Raw genomic sequence first — 20712 nt, 5'->3', positions numbered from 1 at the left:
GCTGCAACTACTGAAGCCAGCAGCCTAGAGCCTGTTCTGGGCAACAAGAGAAGTCACCGCAGTGAGCATCCTGTTCACCGCAACTAAAGAAGAGCCCCCACTCGCTGCAACTAGAGGAAAGCTTGCACAGGAACAAAGACCCAGCACAGCCAAAAACAAATAAATAAAAACTATTTTTAAAAAATAGCTGAGCCATCACATTAAAAAAAAAAAAAAAAAAAAACCCTCTTTCTTAAAGGGTATGCTGAGTATGCCTGTAATTCTGTAGCCTCGGGGCAGAGTGTAGCAAGAAACAAAACCAGGAGACTGTGTGAAGTCACTTCCAAAGACACTGGGTTCAGTTGGATCCAAGAGGCAAAGACAGAATCAAGGGGCAAAGCCAAGGTCAATTACACTGCTGGGCTGGAAGACGCCAACTAATGAATGAATGAGTACCCGAGTTAATGGTCATGGATGAAAGCCAGAGGTAAATGGGGAAGCAGGAACAGGGGGTACAAGGAGAATATCCAACTGGATTCAGGCAAAGTGTATCTTGCTGACCTAGGGCTCCTTTTAAAAATGTGAGGACGCTCTTCCTCTGTTGTATAGGGGTGAGAGGGACATTCAGAAGGCACCGTCAGTATGAGGCTACAGCAGCTGGTGTACTTGACTGAAGTATGCTACACGAAGCTTGGATTTCTCATATCTGTAAAAGACAGTGATTCAGAATTTGTCAGTGTCATTTCACAGAAACCCACTCCACCTGGTCTGCAAGAGCCACAGCCAACTGCTCTGGGAACCTCTGATGAAAGAGCTGAGACCTATTTCAACTCTGACTTCATGTAGTTTTTCTTAAGCTTTAATACCAGGTCTTAAACATCATCTATTTAATCGCCCAGGGGAGAATTTTTTTAAAGTGTTAATGAGAATGTAGCTCATTGTCATCTCAGTTTCTCAATGACTCAATTATATGACATTTACTTACGCCCTCTGAATGACAACAGTCATGCCAGCTGCTGGCTGAAGGGGAATTTTCCAGCAGTATTTAAATATATTATCTTCACTAGCTCTTTGCGAGAATTCACTCTGAACAGACGTGGCAGCTGTCATTCACTGAATTCTAGAACAGCCTTATCGCTGTTTTATGGTTCTGGTGTCTGCTTAGTTATTTCTTTCTCAGTTATTCATTTCATGTTTTAAATTTTAATTTGTATTATCAACCTGTTTTAATTCATGCCAGGCATGAATCTTTATCTAAATTTGATCATTTCTACATTTTCTATCTTAAGTTTATACCTACCATGTATTTGCAACTCATTTTACTATACATTCTTGTTCAAAAAGATAAGTAGAACAAATGGTAGGAAAGTCCCTAACTAGGATTCACACCATATTCAGATGCCTTTTTTGATGTGTTACAGAAGTTGTTTATCATCTTTCCTTAGCATGTGACACAGTAAGCTCTCAGACAATTCTATGCTTGGACAATACACTGGTGTACTCATTAATAATTTCCCTGGATAATGTTCTCCATTTGCAACTTTTAAACAATGCATATCATGAATCATTTTTTGATAATTTAAATGATACATCTTCTATCACTGTGCACAGTAAAATGCAGAAGTGACTAATAAGCAAGATTTCTAAGTCATGAAAGTTAGCCTAGACTTTTTGATATACAGTTGCATAAATTTCAGACTTCAAAAAGGTAGTTAACAGTCTCCCATCTTTGAAGGATAAACCAGTTGTTAAGGTTGAGTCAGGTTCAACTAAATGAAAAAGATAATTGGAAGAAAAAAGAATATGTTTGCAGAGCTGTTGAGAAGAATAGTAATCATCAAGTGCCCCCTGGGAGTTCCTGGCCCATAAAACTCAGCATTGCTTCAAAGAACGCTTTCCTCATTTCCACTAACAATTTTCTTTACATTCTTAAGTACAAAGATACATTTGTAAAGGTGGCAATTTTAAATATTATTCTGAATAATTTATGTGACAAATGAAAGAGGTATTTTGATAAGCTAGTTTTCACAGCATAAAAACAAATAGATACCTCTGTGCTTCTAACTATTATTTAATGTATGCTTACTGCATTTGAGGAACTGCTAAGTATATACTGTCCAAAATTCTTTCCCATTTCAGGGTCTTTGAACTGGTTGTTCTCAAAGCCTGAAAGGTGCCTCCTCAAATGAATGGCCATCCCTTTTTAAGTTTCAGACTTTCCTGACAACATATCACAAAGCACAACTCTCTACCCTATCTGTCACATTTACCCATTTACATCTTTCAAGCTCCTCTTCCAAATCTGTAGTTGATTTATTCATTTATTTGTCAACTTGTTTATGTCTACCTTCCCACTCATACAATAGAATTTCCAGAAGGGCAGAAACTTCATTTCATACACCTCTGAATCCCTGACTCTGGTACATCATTAATGTTCAAAAAATATAGACTAAACAAATGTGTGAATGCTTTATAAACTGAAACTCAAAGTCTGTCAGTCGTGTCCGACTGTTTGCGAGCCCATGGACAGTCCATGGAATTCTCTAGGCCAGAATACTACAGTGGGTTGCCATTTCCTTCTCCAGAGGTTCTTCCCAACCCAGGGATCAAACCCAGGTCTCCTGCATTGCAGGCGGATTCTTTACTAGCTGAGACACAAGGGAAGCCCAGCGAATGCTTTATAAGTATTATATCATTTAATCCTCTAAAAATATCCCATGGGATCTTTCAAAGGAATTAAAGCTCAAATGGATTAATAATTGACTAAGGTTACTTGAGCAGTCAGGCAGCACAAGGATTAAAGCTATATCCTATATCCTTAATCTTCATGGATTTTTCATCTCTCATAATTTCACTTAGTAGTATTAGCATCTTCCCAGCACCTGCACTTGAAACCTGAAGTCCTTTCTTTGGTACCCCCACCCAACCAATTGGTTACCAAGTCCTTCTACCCTCCAGATCTAGCCCTGGTTTTGTTTGTTTGTTTGTTTAATTTTATTATTTTTGGCTGTGCTGGGTCTTCATTGCTGTGCCTGGGCTTTCTCTAATTGCAGCTAGCAGGGGCAACTTCCTAGTTGAGGTGCTTGGGCTTCTTATTGCGACGGCTCCTCTTGTGAAGCATGGCTTCTAGAGCCCTCAGTCTTCAGCAGCTGTGGCGTACAGGCTTAGCGCCCCGGGCATGGGGAACCTGCCCAGAACAGGGATTGAACCTGTGTCCCCAGCACTGGCAGGCAGATTCTTAATCACTGGACCACCAGGGAAGCCCGATAACAGCCTTAGCTTTGACTTCACCATTTCTCATCAACATTACCCTTTGCCTCCTAACTGGTCTCCCTGCTATAAGTGACTTCTTCCAAGATGACAGTGTGGATTCAGCACTTCCGCTGAAATTGCTGAGAAGTTTCTCTCCATCTTTCAGACAAAATTCATACTCAGTTTTGCAAATCCCTTGAGGAGCTGGCTTCTGCCATCTTCATTTTCATTTCTCTCTCTCACTGCATTACAACCTATACTCATTGCCTAAAACACTGGCATTCTTCCAGAGCCCTGTGTTTTTAGATTGTTTTCTGTGAATGCATTTCCCCACTTGCCTGCCAGTTTCATATCTAATCGTTTTCCAGGACTTGAAACAAACGTCACCTCTTTTTGAAGTCCTTATCTGATCTAATCTTTATACGACCATTGCCACTAAACTGAGACATGACCCTGCTCTAGACTGCCATAAAACCTAAAATAAACCTCCTTACCATGGCATTTCACAGCATGTAGTAACTGTCACACTTTGTTATTTAGGTTTTTCTTTCGTGTTATTTCATTAAAAAAAAGAAAAAAAAAATGTGGCATTCCTTGATGGACTCCCTGACGGCTGGTCCCTAGCGAAGTTCCTGGTGTGCAGTAATTACCCAGAAGTTATTTGTTCAAAGGATAAAGTGAAGAGTGAATATATTTTTGAACATGATTACAATTAAGTTCAACAATGAAAAGAAAGTGAAGCATGAATTGTGCCATGAATGTATTAAATAGGATCAATAGAGGTGCACAGAGTATTCAGTTTCTGACTGCAGCCCTAAAGAACCCCATGTGGCAGAGCACGGAGGGTGCTTTTCGCTGCATCAACCCTGTCCCCAAAATAGCTTCAAGCTGCTGTGCTCCGTACAATGGAAGATACATAAATACAGTCAGCTGCTTTGGAACCTCGAGAACCAATGAGAGAGACACTGTTTTCCAAAGGAATTCATATGAACCCCATGACTTTCTCAAGATATATGACCTGCAAATGCTTTAGAGAAATCATTTAACTTGGTCTTTATTTAAACAACAACCAACAAACCATTTTGAAACATCAATTTGCCTCGAATCACTGATTTCATCTATTTGCTATAAAATTCTCTTCTTTGAGACCTCTTTGATAATTTGAAGAGCAGCTCTATGTTCATAAATTCAGTGGCTGCTTAAATGTATACTTTATTATATTTTTAAATCTCATCGTTAAGGAAAGAAAAACCCTCTGGGTTTGAGCTCTCCTGAGAAGAAACTTTAGTCATACTCACCAAATCCTATTTTGCAGATTTCAGAGAGGCATAATGCTATATATAAATTTCAAACAGGGATTCCTAGAGAGCAGGGACAGGGCCATTTGCTGAACTGCTCAGGGGACACTGAACTGCAAACAAAAAGCAAAGGGGGGATTTTTTTTTCTTGTGGGCCTTGAAGAATTATTTTGCTTTGCCTTTGTCCGGGGTTTCCATGGAAACTCCTCTCCTGAAAATGTGCAGTTCTTCAGAGCCCTCGCCGTGAATGCAAGCAGAAGACAGACCTGAAGCTAGTTACATCTATTTTAGTGCTGTCATGAGTTGATGAAATCAAGAGATAATTGTTATATTCATAAAGAAATCAGTCAACATGAAAATGAGCATAATGAGTTTAATGAACAAACACTGGGTTTTTAGATGGTACCTTTAATCTTCCTTCCGCCTTTGGGTAAATATAATGCAGGTCTATATAAGGTTTTTTGGACTTCCCTGGTGGCTCAGTGATGAAAAAAAAAAATCTGCCTGTCAATTCAGGAGATGCTGGTTTTATCCCTGGGTCAGGAAGATCCCCTGAAGATAGAAATGGCAATTCACTCCAGTATTCTTTTCTGGGAAATCCCATGGACAGAGGAGCCTCCAGGCTAAGTCCATGGGGTCACCAAAGAGTCAAACATGACTGAGTGACTAAACAAAAGCAACACATAAGGTTCAGGTTTCTAATACAATACAGGAAATAATAAAAACCACAGTAGTAGTGATTGATTCAAAAGTGCCAATAATCAGCCTAATCTTTCACTCATCCTATGCACTTAAGCAAAATGAAAGAAAAATTTCAAAATAATATATTGACCCAGAAACCACTTTTTTCTCTCTAAGAAACAACTTGGGAAAAATCCTACTAAGGACAGGTAAAATTAGTACAAATTATATTTTTAGTTCAGAAAGATTTTGATGCTCACAAGAAGGCCCAGGCTACATATGAGTAATACCTGGGAAGTACTATAAACAAGGAATATTCCAATAATGTCACGTTTTTCAGGAGAAGCACAGAAATTCCCCAAATTCACAGAGGAACAGAGCAAGGGAAAGAAAACAGTCAGGTTCTTGGTATGAGAAAAAAGGGAAATGGTGTGTGTTCATAATGTAGTACATGCCATGTCCCGCTCTGCCTTCCTCCAGTCGGCACTGAGTTAAGGATGTGCTGGGTGTGAGAGGAGAAATGTGATTCTTCCCCTGAGGAAGTGTATCTCTCAGCAGAGGAGACAGACATAAAAGAGCTGATTGGAATGAATTACCAATTGCAAAATGTGCTATAAAATGAGCAGTGCGGGGTTCCCCGAGAGGATGTAAGGAAGAAACCTCACCTTGTATATTACCGCCCTCACAATAATCCCTTAAATTAGATGCTGTAATCCTGTTTCACAGGAGCTAACAGAGGCACAGAGAAAGGAAGAATTTCCCCAAGGTCAATTGGGAACTGAATATTGGAGCCAGCCTGTGAACCAGTGTTGGTCTGTGGGGGTCCATGGTCTTTTTCCTATGCTACGTGATTTTGTGAGTAGCCATTTCAGTTTGTTCTAATTTCTGAATTAAGAATTGGAGAGATATGAAATATATCTGTCAAGAGATGCTAGAAATTTTGTGTCATGTCTAACTCTCTCTGAATCATTTTCTCAGTAAGCGCTTTAAAGTAATCCTCTGGAACTGGTCATTCTGACATAAAGACTCTCATTGAAATACTTATGAATTTGCACATCTAAGATACTCCCCAGTTACGATTCTCAAAACCAACCAAGAAGGTGGGCTGCGGAGTCAGCAAACTGACATCACTGCACTGAAGTAGCATGAAGCTTGGAATCTACAGGACTCATCTCTCAGCCCTCATTCAGCTCTTCTCCCTGATCTGCCATTGCCTCCTCTTCCGCACTTTGTTATCCTGGTACATGCCTGTCACTCTTACTCAACAATAAGCAATTCTGAATGTATTAGAAACACATCTTACTTATCTTTGTGCATACATGCTAAGTCACTTCACTCGTGATCAACTCTTTGAGACCTACAGACTGCAGCCTGCCAGGCTTCTCTGTCCATGGGATTCTCCAGGCAAGAATACTAGAAAGGGTTGCCATGCCCTTCTCAAAGGATCTTCCTGACCCAGGGATCGAACCTACATCTCTTAGGTCTCCTGCATTGGCAGGCAAGTCCTTTACCACTAGCACCAGCTGGGAAGTCCCACTTATCTTTGTATCAGAGTGGCAAGCATGTCACTATAGATACTTAATAGTTAAATAAAGTAAACAAGTTAAAATGCTCTTCTTCCAGTATGTCATAGTAATATTTTCATTAAATATTATTGCTTCAAATCCTGAGGAAAAAGAACAAAGCTGGAGAACTAATCCTCCCATACTTCAGACAATCCTACAAAGCCACAGTGATCAAAATAGCATTGTATTGGTACAAAAACAGACATAAAGATCAATGAAACAGAATACAGAGCCCAGAAATAAACTCAAACACCTCTGGTCAATCAATCTTTGACAAGAGGCAAACATATATGTAATGGAAAAAAGTCTCCTCAGCAAACGGTGTTGAGAAAACTTGGACTCTCATGTAAATCAATGAAATTAGAACACTCCTTCACACCAATTACAAAAATAAACTCAAACTCAGGCTTAAAGCCCTGAATATAAGACATGACACCATAAAACTCTCAGAAGAAAACATAGCAAAACATTTTGTGACATAAATCACAGCAATATTTTCTTACATCAATCTTTCAAGGCAAAAGAAATAAAAACAAAAATGAACAAATGGGACCTAATCAAATTTAAAAGCTTCTGCAAAGCAAAGGAAACCATGAACAAAATGAAAAGGCAACCTACTCACTAGAAGAAAATATTTGCAAACAATGCAACCAACAAGGGCTCAATTTCTAAAAATCCCAATAAAAAAAATGAGCAGGATATCTAAACAGACATTTCTCCAAAGAAGACATGCAGATGGCAAACAGGCATAGGAAAAGATGCTTACCATCACTAAGTACTAGAGAAATGCAAACCAAAATTACAATGATGTACCATCTCATACCAGTCAGAATGACCATCATCAAAAAGTCCACAAATAATAAATGCTGGAAATGGTTTGAAGAAAAGGGAACCCTCTTACACTATTGGTGGAAATGTAAATTGGTGCAGCCACTATGGAAAACAGTATGGAGATTTCTTATGATCGTAATTTTTTTATTTTTTTTAATTTTTGGCCCCACCCTGCAGCATGTGAGGTCTTAGTTACCCAACCAGGGGTTAAACCAGCACTCTTTGCATAGAAAGGTGGAGTCTTAACCATTGAACAGCCAAGGAAGTCCTAGGAGGATTCTTTAAAAAATAAAAATAGAGATACCATATGATTCAGCTATCTCACTCCTAGGCATATAACCAGAAAAGATGAAAAGTTTTTACAAAAAGATAGATGTCACAACATTGTTAATCAACTATACGCCAATATAAAATAAACATTTTTCAAAAAGATACATGCACTCCAATATTCATAACAGTACTATTTACAATAGCCTAGACATGGAAGCAGCCTAGGTGTCCATCAGCAGATGAATGGATAGAGAAGATACTATATAAACATATATACATATAATTGAATATTACTCAGCCATAAAAAATAATGAGATAATGCCATTTGTAGCACACATGAACCTAGAGATAGATTACCATACTCAGTGAAGTAAGTCAGACAAAGAAAGATAAATATCACATGACATCACTTATATGTGGAATCTAAAAAAAGAATACAAATGAATTTTTTTACAAAACAAAAACAGACTCACAGATAGGAAAACAAACCTATGGTTACCAAAGGGGAAATGGGCAGAGGAGGGATAGATTAGGAGCATGGGGTTAACAGGAACACACTACTACATGTAAAATAGATTAAAGTATTTACTATATAGTACAGGAAGCTATATTCGATATCTTGTAATAAACTATAGTGATAAATAATCTGGGGAAAAAAAAACAAAAAACCTGTATGTAGGTCAAGAAACAACAGTTAGAACCAGACATGGAACAACTAACTGGTTCAAAATTGGGAAAGGAGTATATTAAGGCTGTATATTATCTCCCTGTTTATCTAACTTATATGCAGAGAACATCATGCAAAATGCCAGTCTGGATGAGTCACAGGCTGGAGTCAAGATTTCCAGAAGAAATATCAACAACCTCAGATATGCAGATGACACCACTCTAGTGGCAGTAAGTGAAGAGGAACTAAAAAGCCCTTGATGAGGGTGAAAGAGGAGAGTAAAAATGTCGGCTTAAAACTCAATATTTAAAAAAAAAAACTAAGATCATGGCATCCAGTCCCATTACTTCATAGCAAATAGAAGGGAGAAAGGTAGAAAGAGTGACAGATTTTCTTTTCTTGGATTCTAAAACCACTGTGGATGGTGACTGCAGCCAGGAAATTAGAAGACACTTCCTTCTTTAAAGGAAAGCTATGACAAACTTAGGATATTAAAAAGCAAGGACATCATTTTGCCAACAAAGGTCAATATAGCCAAAGATATGGTTTTTCCACTGGTCACGTATACAGTGAGAGTCAGACCGTAAAGAAGGCTGAGCACCAAAGAACTGATGCTTTCAAACCGTGGTGCTGGAAAAGACTCTTGAGAGTCCCTTGGACTGCAAGGAGATCAAACCAGTCAATCTTAAAGGAAATCAACCCAGTATTCATTGGAAGGACTGATGCTAAAGTTGAAGCTCCAATTTGGCCACCTGATGGGAAAAGCTGACCCATTGGAAAAGACCTTGATGCTGGGAAAGATTGAAGGCAAAAGGAGAGGAGGGCGACAGAAGATAAGATAGTTGTAGAGCATCACCGACTCAATGGACGTGAGTTTCAGCAAACTCGGGGAGATAGTGGAGAAAAAGGAAGCCTGGTGTGCTATATTGCATGGGGTCACAAAGAGTCAGACAGGAATTAGCAACTGAACAACAAGAACATATATATATATATATATATACACATATATAAACTAAACCACCTTGTTGTACACTTGAAACTAACACAATATTATAAATCAACTATACTTCAATTTAAAAAATATACTTCTATATATATATGTAGTTATTTCATCCAAATTCAAAATTCACATTAAAAATTCACATTATCAAATAATTTTGAATTCTTTTCCCCAGAGTCTCACTGCTATAAGAAGCTCATTGGCTACTGTGTGATAATATTCTGAGATCGATTTGGAATGAGTCAAATGTCCTTCTGCATGAAAAGCTGGAAAAGGGGGTAAAATATCAATTCTTCTGATACTATCCCTAAAACTCCTAGTTCCCTGAAAATAAAGGCCTTCATAATTTCTTGTTTACCCATTTTCTCACCTATCTTCTCCTCTCTGGGAACTGTAAGGTTTGTAACCTTAGAGGTGGCCTCCCTTAGTATCTTACTAAAAACAAAAAAGAACAGCCTACAGGTTTTTGTTTTTAGAATACTTTTCAGTATCCACTCTTGTGAACAATGGTACAAAACACCTTGAAAACAACATGCAACAATCAACAAAACATCATCCTAAAGAAAGCAAATGCTCCTTAGGTTACACATCAAAGAGGATAAGGCTATGGTCACTGCTCTCCACACTCAAACAACTCTTTTTCCCCAAAGAAATTCAAGTAGAAAAAAATTATGTAAAGATTTAATAGTGTCTTGACAATGCAGTGACTGTCTCTGATGCATAATCTTCCTCACCCCATATCTATTTTCTGAAAAAGTTCCGTGTTCTCTCAATTTTTCCAGCCCGCCATCTACCTGTGAATCAGAAGTTAAAAAGGAGTCTTGACTCAGAAATCCCTGGAGATGAACATCAGGCATACGGTGAGACTTACCTACTTCTTTCAATGTCTGCTATTGAAATCTTTGAAATTCCTATAAAAGGATATCCTAAGAAAGGATACCTTTCCCCCCAGTATCACCAAATCCACTGATCTCTTTGTCCATCTACTGATTTTTACATGTGGATTTCAACACGTCCAAATACCTGTTTTTCATCACACTAGTCCAGGCGATACCTAGGAAAAGAAAGGTTGTTTCTGGAGAGAGGCTTCTGTGGTCAAGTAAACTTAAGAACGTCTACGTAACACTTATCTTTCAGAAATTCTTACAAAGTCTTGTAATATAGAAATGAATTAATTTTATTTAACTCTGCAGTTGCCTAACTTACTTGGTCAAAACACTCTTTGATCTTAAGACATATCCTAGGAAATCAGATTTTCATGGAACACACTTAGAGAACACTATTGTAAATTCATAACTTTGGAGTTATTTGGCTGTGACTGGAAGACTTCCGTCCTCTAGATCTAAGATCTTACAATTCATTCATTTCTTTAGCAAATATTTATTGAGCATCTATTGTTTGCTAAGTACTTAATTTCCACTTGTTCAAGTCTAATCCAAACTTCAGGGATCAATCAGGACCCTAAACATGGGAAATGTAAATAACCTCCACAGAGCTCTGGAGTGAGTATCAAATTCATTTTGGTATTAACTCTCTTGTGATGACATTCTCTTTCTAGTAACTTGTATTCAGTCACATTCCTTTCACCTAGCCCCAGCGTCTGCCCTGCATCCAGTTATTGAATTTTCACTCTGTCCCAGACATAACTGGGTGTCTCCTTTGGTTCCCTGTCCAGTTCCTCCTGGACTGGGTCCTACTTAAGCCCAGCGTAGCTAGGGAATTGGAGCCGGGTATCTGAGGAGTAGGGTTCATATGTAGCTCCCTGATACCTACAGTCAAGCATTTATAGCCAGGCCCACATGTTATTCAACATTTATTTCTTTTAGACTTTCCAAGATTTACATTGTGACTACACATGTCTGGCTCCTAGATGCCAACCATTTCCAGTCTTTTCTGTCTTCCATCACCCAAACCTTAAGTGTGAAAATTCTCTTCTCCCTTAGAACCGTGCAACCCTATTTTGCTTTTCTTCCTTCGTCTCTGAATACCACGTTGTCACTTGTTTAATGGGTTTTATTTTCAAGTAGAGTGTCTTCACCAGACTATGCTCAGACGCATTCCCAGGTCCTGTGTTTTCTTTCTATACACTCACTAGCAGCACATTTAGTCTCAACACTTCAACTACAAGAGAAAATACGATCAAATGTTAAAATCTGATTCATCTTTCATCATTACTTAACAAATTGGTGAAAACCAAATGTGCATATTCTGAATGAAGCATTCATAAGAGCATGGTAGACACTTCAAATTATCAATATCAAAATACGATACATAATTTGTATATCAATACATAATCAGGGAATAGAAGACAATAATTATAAATACCATTTTAAGTTGATATCAAAATATAAATCTGCCTTTACTTTCTAGAATTATTTTGGAATACATACATTACAAAACACCTACTACATCTTTCTTCCAGAAGATGTAAAAAGTCTTGATTTCCATTCTAATACCAGTAAAAAAAAAATTCAAAAGACATTAAAATGAATACTCCTCCCCATATCATTATTAAATAAATGTCTCAGATAAACTAAGAGCTGAAATTGTATTCATATATGAAAATGGTAATTCTTTGACTCACTAATAGAACAACTAATCTCTTTTTCAGTAATAATGATAGATGGTTAAAATAATAATACCTCATTTTGCAATGTGTTATACCCCTCAAATACTTCCTGGTTGTCTGTTCCCAGTTGATTCCACTGAGAAATGGGGAGTGTCAATTAGAATCTCAATTTTATCATTTCAGTTCAGTTCAGCCGCTCAGTCATGTCGGACTCTTTGAGACCCCGTGGACTGCAGCACGCCAGGCTTCCCTGTTCATCACCAACTTCTGGAGCTTACTCAAACCCATATCCATTGAGTTGGTGATGCCATCCAACTGTCTCATCCCCTGTCATCCCCTTCTCCTCCTGCCTTCAATCCTTCCCAGCATTAGGGTCTTTCCGAATGAGTCAGTTCTTCACATCAGGTGGCCAAAGTATTGGAGTTTCAGCTTCAGCATCAGTCCTTTCAATGAATACTTAGGACTGATTTCCTTTAGGACTGACTGGTTGGATCTCCTTGCAGCTAAAGGGACTCTCAAGAGTCTTCTCCAACACCACAGCTCAAAAGCATCAATTCTTCAGCACTCAGCTTTCTTTATAGTCCAACTCTCATATCCATACATGACTACTGGGAAAGCCATAGCTTTGATTAGATGGTCTTTTGTTGGCAAAATAATGTCTCTGCTTTTTATTTTTTATTTATTTTTTTTTTTTTTAATTTTTCAGTGGGTTTTGTCATACATTGATATGAATCAGCCATAGAGTTACACGAATTCCCCATCCCGGTCTCCCATCCCACCTCCCTCTCCACCCGATTCCCCTGGATCTTCCCAGCCCAACAGGCCCGAGCACTTGACTCATGCCTCCCACCTGGGCTGGTGGTCTGTTTCACCACAGATAATATACATGCTGTTCTTTCGAAACATCCCACCCTCACCTTCTCCCACAGAGTTCAAAAGTCTGTTCTGTACTTCTGCGTCTCTTCTTCTGCCCTGATCTAATGAGATGGATGAAACTGGAACCCATTATACAGAGTGAAGTAAGCCAGAAAGATAAAGAACATTACAGTATACTAACACATATATATGGAATTTAGAAAGATGGTAACGATGGCCCTATATGCAGGGCAGAAGAAGAGATGTCTCTGCTTTTTAATATGCTGTCTAGGTTGGTCATAACTTTTCTTCCAAGGAGCAAGGGTCTTTTAATTTCATGGCTACAGTCACCATCTGTAGTGATTTTGGAGCCTAAAAAATTCTGAAAATTTTCATACAGTTTTTTATAATCACTATATGTTGAATAATCAATATGTCTGAAAAAAACAGTAGTGTACAACAGAACATAAATGTTAAAACGCTGTCCCATTTCACAGGTAAAGGAAGATGAGACCCAAAAGTTATTATGACAACCAAGTTCAAAGAGATATAAAAACCACTGCACAACCAAGGTGACAGAAACATGAAAGCCATTACAGAAGAGATTTAAACACTGAACTTTCATGTGTATGGATAGTATACAGATAGTGCGATTCCCTGGTTCCTCATAGGGAAAGGAGTACGTCAAGGCTCTATACTGTCACCCCGCTTATTTAACTTATATGCAGAGTACATCGTGAGAAACGCTGGGCTGGAGGAACCAAAAGCTGGAATCAAGATTGCCGGGAGAAATATCAATAACCTCATATATGCAGATGACACCACCCTTATGGTAGAAAGTGAAGAAGAACTAAAGAGCCTCTTAATGAAAGTGAAATGAAATGTGAGGGGAGTGAAAAAGTTGGCTTAAAGCTCAACCTTCAGAAAACTAAGATCATGGTATCTGGTCCCATCACTTCATGGCAAATAGATGGGGAAAGAGTGGAAACAGTGACAGACTTTATTTTCTTGGTCTCCAAAATCACTGCATATGGTGACTGCAGCCATGAAATTAAAAGATGCTTGCTCCTTGGAAGAAAAGTTATGACCAACCTAGACAGCATATTAAAAAGCGGAGACATTGCCAACAAAAGTCCGTCTAGTCAAGGCTATGGTTTTTCCAGTAGTCATGTATGGATGTGAGAGTTTGGCTATAAAGAAAACTGAGCGCTGAAGAATTGATGCTTTTGAACTGTGGTGTTGGAGAAGACTCTTGAGAGTCCTTGGACTGCAAGGAGATCCAACCAGTCCACCCTGAAAGAGATCAGTCCTGAATATTCATTGGAAGGACTGATGCTGAAGCTGAAGCTCCAATACTTTGGCCACCTGATGAAAAGAACTGACTCATTTGAAAAGACCCTGATGCTGTGAAAGATTGAGGGCAGGAGGAGAAGGGGATGACGAAGGATGAGATGGTTGGATGGCATCACTGACTCAATGTACATGAGTTTGAGTAAACTCCAAGAATTGGTAATGGACAGGGAGGCCTGGCATGCTGCAGTCCATGGGGTCACAAAGTGTCGGACACGACTGAGCGACTGAATTGAACTGAATTGAATGTGATTGTATTTTACACTTTCTAGTGTCTTCATCAGCTTCTTACATTTTCCAGTTCATTTTTCATCTCTAATGCTGAAGTTAAATTTGTCCTCTAACATGCTTCAGAGCTAATTTCCTGAGAATAAAATGGTGTGAGGTGAACTATTTAATGAGGTCAGTCACTTAATTTCTTGTACTATTTTGAGGTAACTGGGCTAATAATGACTTTTTAAAGTCTGTCCTTTATAAACCTTTTTCCCTTTTAGTAAAACTATTGTTGTTAGTACACCAGAAACATTTGAAGTGACTATCTGAAGCTTGTAAGTGGATATATCTTGCCAAATCAAAGATAGTCTGATATCATCTTTAGAAAACATACTACATTTTTAGATGTGATAATGCTTGAAAACAGTCACACATTGCTTTATATATAAATATATATATTTATCCTTTCACTGTTACATATAATTGATGTTACTGATGTGAAATATATCTATAAAAGGTGTTCTTTCCACTGGTTTCCAGATCTTTGTTTGACTTTAATCTCAACCCTTCTTCAGGGTATATACACACTTATTACTCTGACTTACTTAAACTTGATTTCTGGATTTATTAACAGATAACTGATATATAACACATATATCATGTGAGAATTTCCAAAGACTTGCAACAGTAATAAAATTTTTTAAACTATATAATATACTCATCTCATAAACAGCAACAATGCAAAATATGGAAATGTGATCATTGATAACCTAGTTTTCAACTTGCATTTTGATATACTATAAATGTATATCTGACTTTGATATAGATTTATTCTGCAGCTTTTTTTTATTTGTATTTATTTATTTAATCAGTGTGCATCGTGGGCTCTTTACTCCCCAGTCAGGGATCGAAACTGTGCCTTCTGCAATGGAAGCGCAGAACCTCAACCACTAGATTGCCAGGGAATTCCCTATTCTGAATGTGTTTTGGGGGGTTTTTTGGTTTTTTGGCCTCCCAGTGCAGCATTTGCCTTCTTAGTTCCCAGACAAGGAATCCAGGGATTGAACTCTTTCCCCCTGCTTTGGAAGTCAGAGTCATACCACTGGACCACAAGGGAAGTCCCTCTGTAGCATTTTAAATGTTAGAAAATTAAACATATATGTGGCTTTGAAGTAGTATAAAGGATGAAGTCAGATCTAAATTCCAAACCTGACTGTTAGCATGGCTAAGTCCCTTACATCCTAGCCTCTTCTCTTTAGTAACCATCAAGTTCACCAATGATAAAATATGATAACAAATTGCAGATTTCCTAAAACAAAACATGAAAAATACTAGATATCTTCCATTTTCCTTCTTTACTACATGACTGCTTCTGTGTTCCTCCAAGTAGAACCATATTTCTTCAATTTATATACCATAAATTTTAAATACATGTAATGAAATTTCTACTTTGTTCCAGGGTAAATCTTATACAAATTAGGGTCATAAATTCATTGCTTGAGTTTCAGGGATAAAGGGTATGTTTTTGGTTTGCTGTTCTTGTTGTCCTGAAGAAAAAATAATTGTTGATTTGTCATCTTCTTGAAATCTATCTCACTCTGTTTGTGATCTTTTTCATATCTTTGTCTAAAAATGGAATCTAATTTATAGCCATACTATATTATTTAAGCATTTACTGTGCACATTTCAAAACACAACAGGCTATACCAAATGACATATACCAACGACACCACTGTCACTGGCTATACCAATGACACCAAACATTTCTTCCAGTAATTCCTCACACGTGAAAGTTACAACATAAAACTGATCACAGGCATCCACTGTCCAGAAAAACTAAAGTGTTTATGGCTAACCTCATTCTAAAACTCTACAAGTAAATGGAAATGCTGGTTCTCACTGACAGTTACTATTTTATCCCCAGTAATTAACTCTCCTTCTTTGAAAAGTCTTGCCTGGAGCACATACTGTTAGAACAAGTAATCACAAATGACACTCCACTAGAACCAGACATTCAAGGATTTAGAGATCTGTGATGAACCACACCTTGTCTCAGGAGCCCACAGATCAGCAAACCTCTCCTCTCCTTTTCTGGTTTCCTGGAAATGAAAATAATCCAATCACATTGTGGAACACAAGCCCATTCTACTTATGCTGGAGAACTTGCTCACTAGTAATTGGCTGATTCCACAATCAATCTAATTCCACAGTTTTCAAATTGCATGCTGTAATCTAATAGAGGGTCTTGAAATCAAATTAGTATTTTATAAACAGCATTTTTAAAAGTGAAGGAGAATAGAATGATATGGGATGGATTGAAAGAAAACAAATTGACATAGAGATTGTCAGAGAGTACCACATACAACGGGCAAATGTTAAAATATTACTTTACAAAACTTTGTTCTCTTCGTGTGTGATGCATGTGTACACACGCCTAGATAGTAACGTCAGAGAATTTTCTTACTGTAAAAAATCCTTGAAAGTCTCTGACTGGTATAATGGATGAAAAGCTCAGCCACCCAGATGTCATTTCAAGAAAGGGTTTATTGCCCAGCTGCTGCGAGCACTGTCATTAGACACCCTCAGCGCTCAGCCCCTTCAGACACTGTCTGATTAGATCATGCCCTCCCCAGGAGGCAAGATGCAACAGTTGACACAAGGGGGGAAAGACCAGACTGTTTTGTTCCAAACCAAGATAACACTGAAAGACATTTTAATTTCATATCTTCCCTTGGAATCAACCGAGACTGCTGTTCAGGTCTGCCGAGCAGTTGAGTCTGTCCTTCTACCCCGTCCCGCTTCCTTCTCTCTCCTACAGATGTAGATTCCGCAGCACTCCCTGATAAACATCCTACTACCCACTGAACTCCACTCCTGCATCTGTTACCCAGAGAATACAACCTGTGATATCCAGCAGATGGGGGAACAAGCTTTGAGGACCAAGTCAGCCACGAGGGCCAAACCTACTAGAAGCAAAGCATCTTTATATAAAATACAATGCTTAATGTTTCAATGGAACTGTCAATTGAAAGGCTAACATTATTAGAACCACACTGTTTACCCTAGTGGCTACTGATACCTTTGATCAAAATGAGTACATCCGTTTACAAACAATGGTTAGCTTGCTGCCTTTTGTTCTTCCCTCACGCAGCTGTCCTATGAACAGAGCTTCATTTCTTCTGCCAGTTCCACCTGCATTCACGCTCTTCGGTTACTTATGCATCCTTTATCTCACAAATATGCCTACATCCATGCGGCTAAGGAACAGTGACCAAACCAACGATGTCATCTATGATGAGGGGCGGGGGGCTTCCTAGGTAATGGTAGTGGAAAAGAACCTGCTAGTGGTAAAGAACCTGCCTGATAATGCAGGAGACATTTATATCTTTCCTGGGCTGGGAAGATCCCCTGTAGGAGGGCTTGGCAACCCTCTCCAGTATTCTTGCCTGGAGAATCCCCATGGACAGAGGAGCCTGGCAGGCTACAGTCCATTGGGTCCCAAAGAGTTGGACATAACTGAAGTGACTTAGCACATATGCACATTAAGAAAAAAAAGCTTGGCAAGGCAGAGGTCATCATTTATTTCCCCGTTACCGCAATTTGGCATGAAACCATGAGCTGCCCTCCCTTGATGCTGATAAGAATAGAAAACAAAACTGGGCTTTCAACTAATTCACTAGATTATTCACTAGATAATTCACTAGATTATTTCAACTAGATGAATTTACAAAATGACAAGTAAGTAACCATAGAAATTAAAAAATCCATATAATGAGGAGTGGGGAGCAAAGAGGCAGAAAGGGTGTTAACAGTGAACCACACCAAGTTACTTAAGTACTATTCAAGGAAAAATGTTCAGAAAGTTGTTTAAGACAAGGGCTGTGTTTTCTAAGTCAATCAAATAAAATTCTTATACAATATGAAATACTTTCATAGAAGGTTGGTTTGTTTTTTAAACTATAAATATTGGCAACAGAACTTGGCTCAATTGTTTTGACTGAGTAATTGGTCAAATCAGTTAAGAAAAAAGACACTAGCTTTTTTTTTTCAATTTATTTTTAAGTTAAAATATCTATATTTGCTCAGTTATCCTACTGTGACATAAGATATTTCTAATATCTTGCTCCAAATCACAGATCTCCTGCTTGTTTTCTTTCTCAAATATATCTGGATGTGTGTCCTCTAGACAGGAACCTATGGTGGTAGGTGTGTTGAATGCAGGAAGGATTTTTTTTTATTTTTAAGTAGAAAAATCTTCCTTCAAATAAGGACATTAGGGAAGTGTATGTAAACTTGATAAAAACATGCATTTAACTCTTAATATTTTGGTACAATATAATTACAGTATCAGTTCAGTCACTCAGTCGTGTCCAACTCTGCGACCCCATGGACTGCAGATGCCAGGCTTCCCTGTCCATCACCAACTCCCGGAGCTTACTCAAACTCATGTCCATAGAGTCGGTGATTCCATCCAACCATTTCATCCCCTGCTGTCCCCTTCTCCTCCTGCCTTCAATCTTTCCCATCATCAGGATCTTTTCAAACGAGTCAGTTCTTCGCATCAGGTGGCCAAATTACAGTATAAATTCCAGCAAAAACAGGCATTCTCACATTTCTTTCCATTTTCTAAGGGGAAATGATGGTCATTTACTGCAGTCTTTTCTTTTTTCTTTAAGTGAGATAAATAGACTGGAAAGTAGCAGTGAATCTGTTGTGCTTTCACTAAAATGAGGTTTACTTCTTCCATTCTAGCAATCTGCTCAGAGAGGAGACAGGTAGGTTTGAATAAGGGGAATGGAGTAACAACCTTTAACCTAAGCCCGCAGCCACAATATGAAAGAATTAGAGGAAACAGCTACTCACTAAGGTCTCGATAAAGTAATGCAGGGCTCTCAAGTGACCTGGCATTCACAGTGTCTCGGTGGTCAGCCAGGTTTGTTTCTCATGCATTTTCAGTCCTGGGAATGTTCCCCTAGCTTTTCAGTCTTCTCCCAGACCTGTCACTGCACTTTGGAAGCCAGCAACTGTGGCTGCCTGAACAGATGACAACAAAACCGCCCCCTCCCCACCGTCCTCCACCCCCACCCATCTGCTTCTGCTCTCACACTATAGAGCTGTTATCTATTAGAAAATGACTGAAGAGGCCCAGAGACAGCTTGGGGGGCTGAAGGAAGGCCCTTCAAAGATTCACTTGCAGATGGAGCCGTAAACTAGCTTGCAGGAGCTAAACAACCTCTAGGAGGTGACTTCTTCTCATTGGAAACCCAGGACCTGTGTTGTCTGTGAAAAGGAGAGAGAGGCCATATTCATACCTGTCACGTGTTCCTGTCACAGCCAGAGGAATCACACCGTTGCAGATAAAGGACCATAAGTAATACCCATTCTGCTGAAGGTCTGACCTCTAGGTCAAGTCTCACAATGCCAGGCTTTTCTCATAGAGACTTTTCTTTTATCGTAAGACCTCTATGTTTACTTGAGGACTTGAACTCAACAAAGCAACCAAGAAGACTAAAGATTATCTATTTCTGCAGCTAGAAACCTACACTGAGGACAGCGAGTGTTTTCTCAGTGCCATTCAGTTACTCTGAGGACAATTATGTGAGTTTCAGGGGTGGTAAGCTATCACTGCTACCTCTTTCCAAGTAAAAATGTTAAGTCGCTCTACATGTCAAGAGAGACATGTCTAGGACCCTCTTGAGTGGTAAACCTGTGGATACTCAAAAATGGTACTGAAGAATTTATTTACAGGGCAACAATGGAGAAACAGAGTAGACTTATGGACATGGGGAGAGGGGAGGAGAGGGTGAGATGTATGGAAGGAGTAACATGGAAACGTACATTACCATATATAAAATAGATAGTGAATGGGAATTTGCTGTCTGGCTCAGGAAACTCAAACAGGGGCTCTGCATTAACCTAGAGGGGTGGGATGGAGAGGGAGATGGGAGGAAGGTTTAAAAGGGAGGGGATATATGTATACCTATGGCTGATTTATGTTGAAGTTTGATAGAGAACACCAAAATTCTGTAAAGCAATTATCCTGCAAAAAAAATAAATTAAAAAAATACAAAAACAGTGAGACAATGTTTCGAGAGAACAGCATGTATATTATCTATAGTGAAACAGATCACCAGCCCAGGTGGGATGTATGAGACAAGTGCTCGGGCCTGGTACACTGGGAA

At 38.8% G+C, this 20712-nt stretch overlaps 1 long non-coding RNA gene across 1 annotated transcript in view; it reads right to left on the bottom strand.

The window, feature by feature from the left end:
* Nucleotides 1-642: 642 nt before the first annotated feature.
* Nucleotides 643-20712, bottom strand: part of LOC136170992 (uncharacterized) — a 35719-nt gene continuing 15649 nt past the window's right edge. Inside the window, exon 3 of the long non-coding RNA XR_010663728.1 lies at nt 643-685. This is a non-coding gene — a long non-coding RNA (uncharacterized lncRNA). The remainder of the gene's footprint in view (nt 686-20712) is intronic.

The sequence above is a fragment of the Muntiacus reevesi genome, chromosome 6 (genome assembly GCF_963930625.1).
Source record: "Muntiacus reevesi chromosome 6, mMunRee1.1, whole genome shotgun sequence".
Lineage (NCBI taxonomy): Eukaryota > Metazoa > Chordata > Mammalia > Artiodactyla > Cervidae > Muntiacus > Muntiacus reevesi.
Note: the sequence above shows the minus strand (reverse complement) of the source record. Positions and strands in the feature narration are given on the sequence as shown.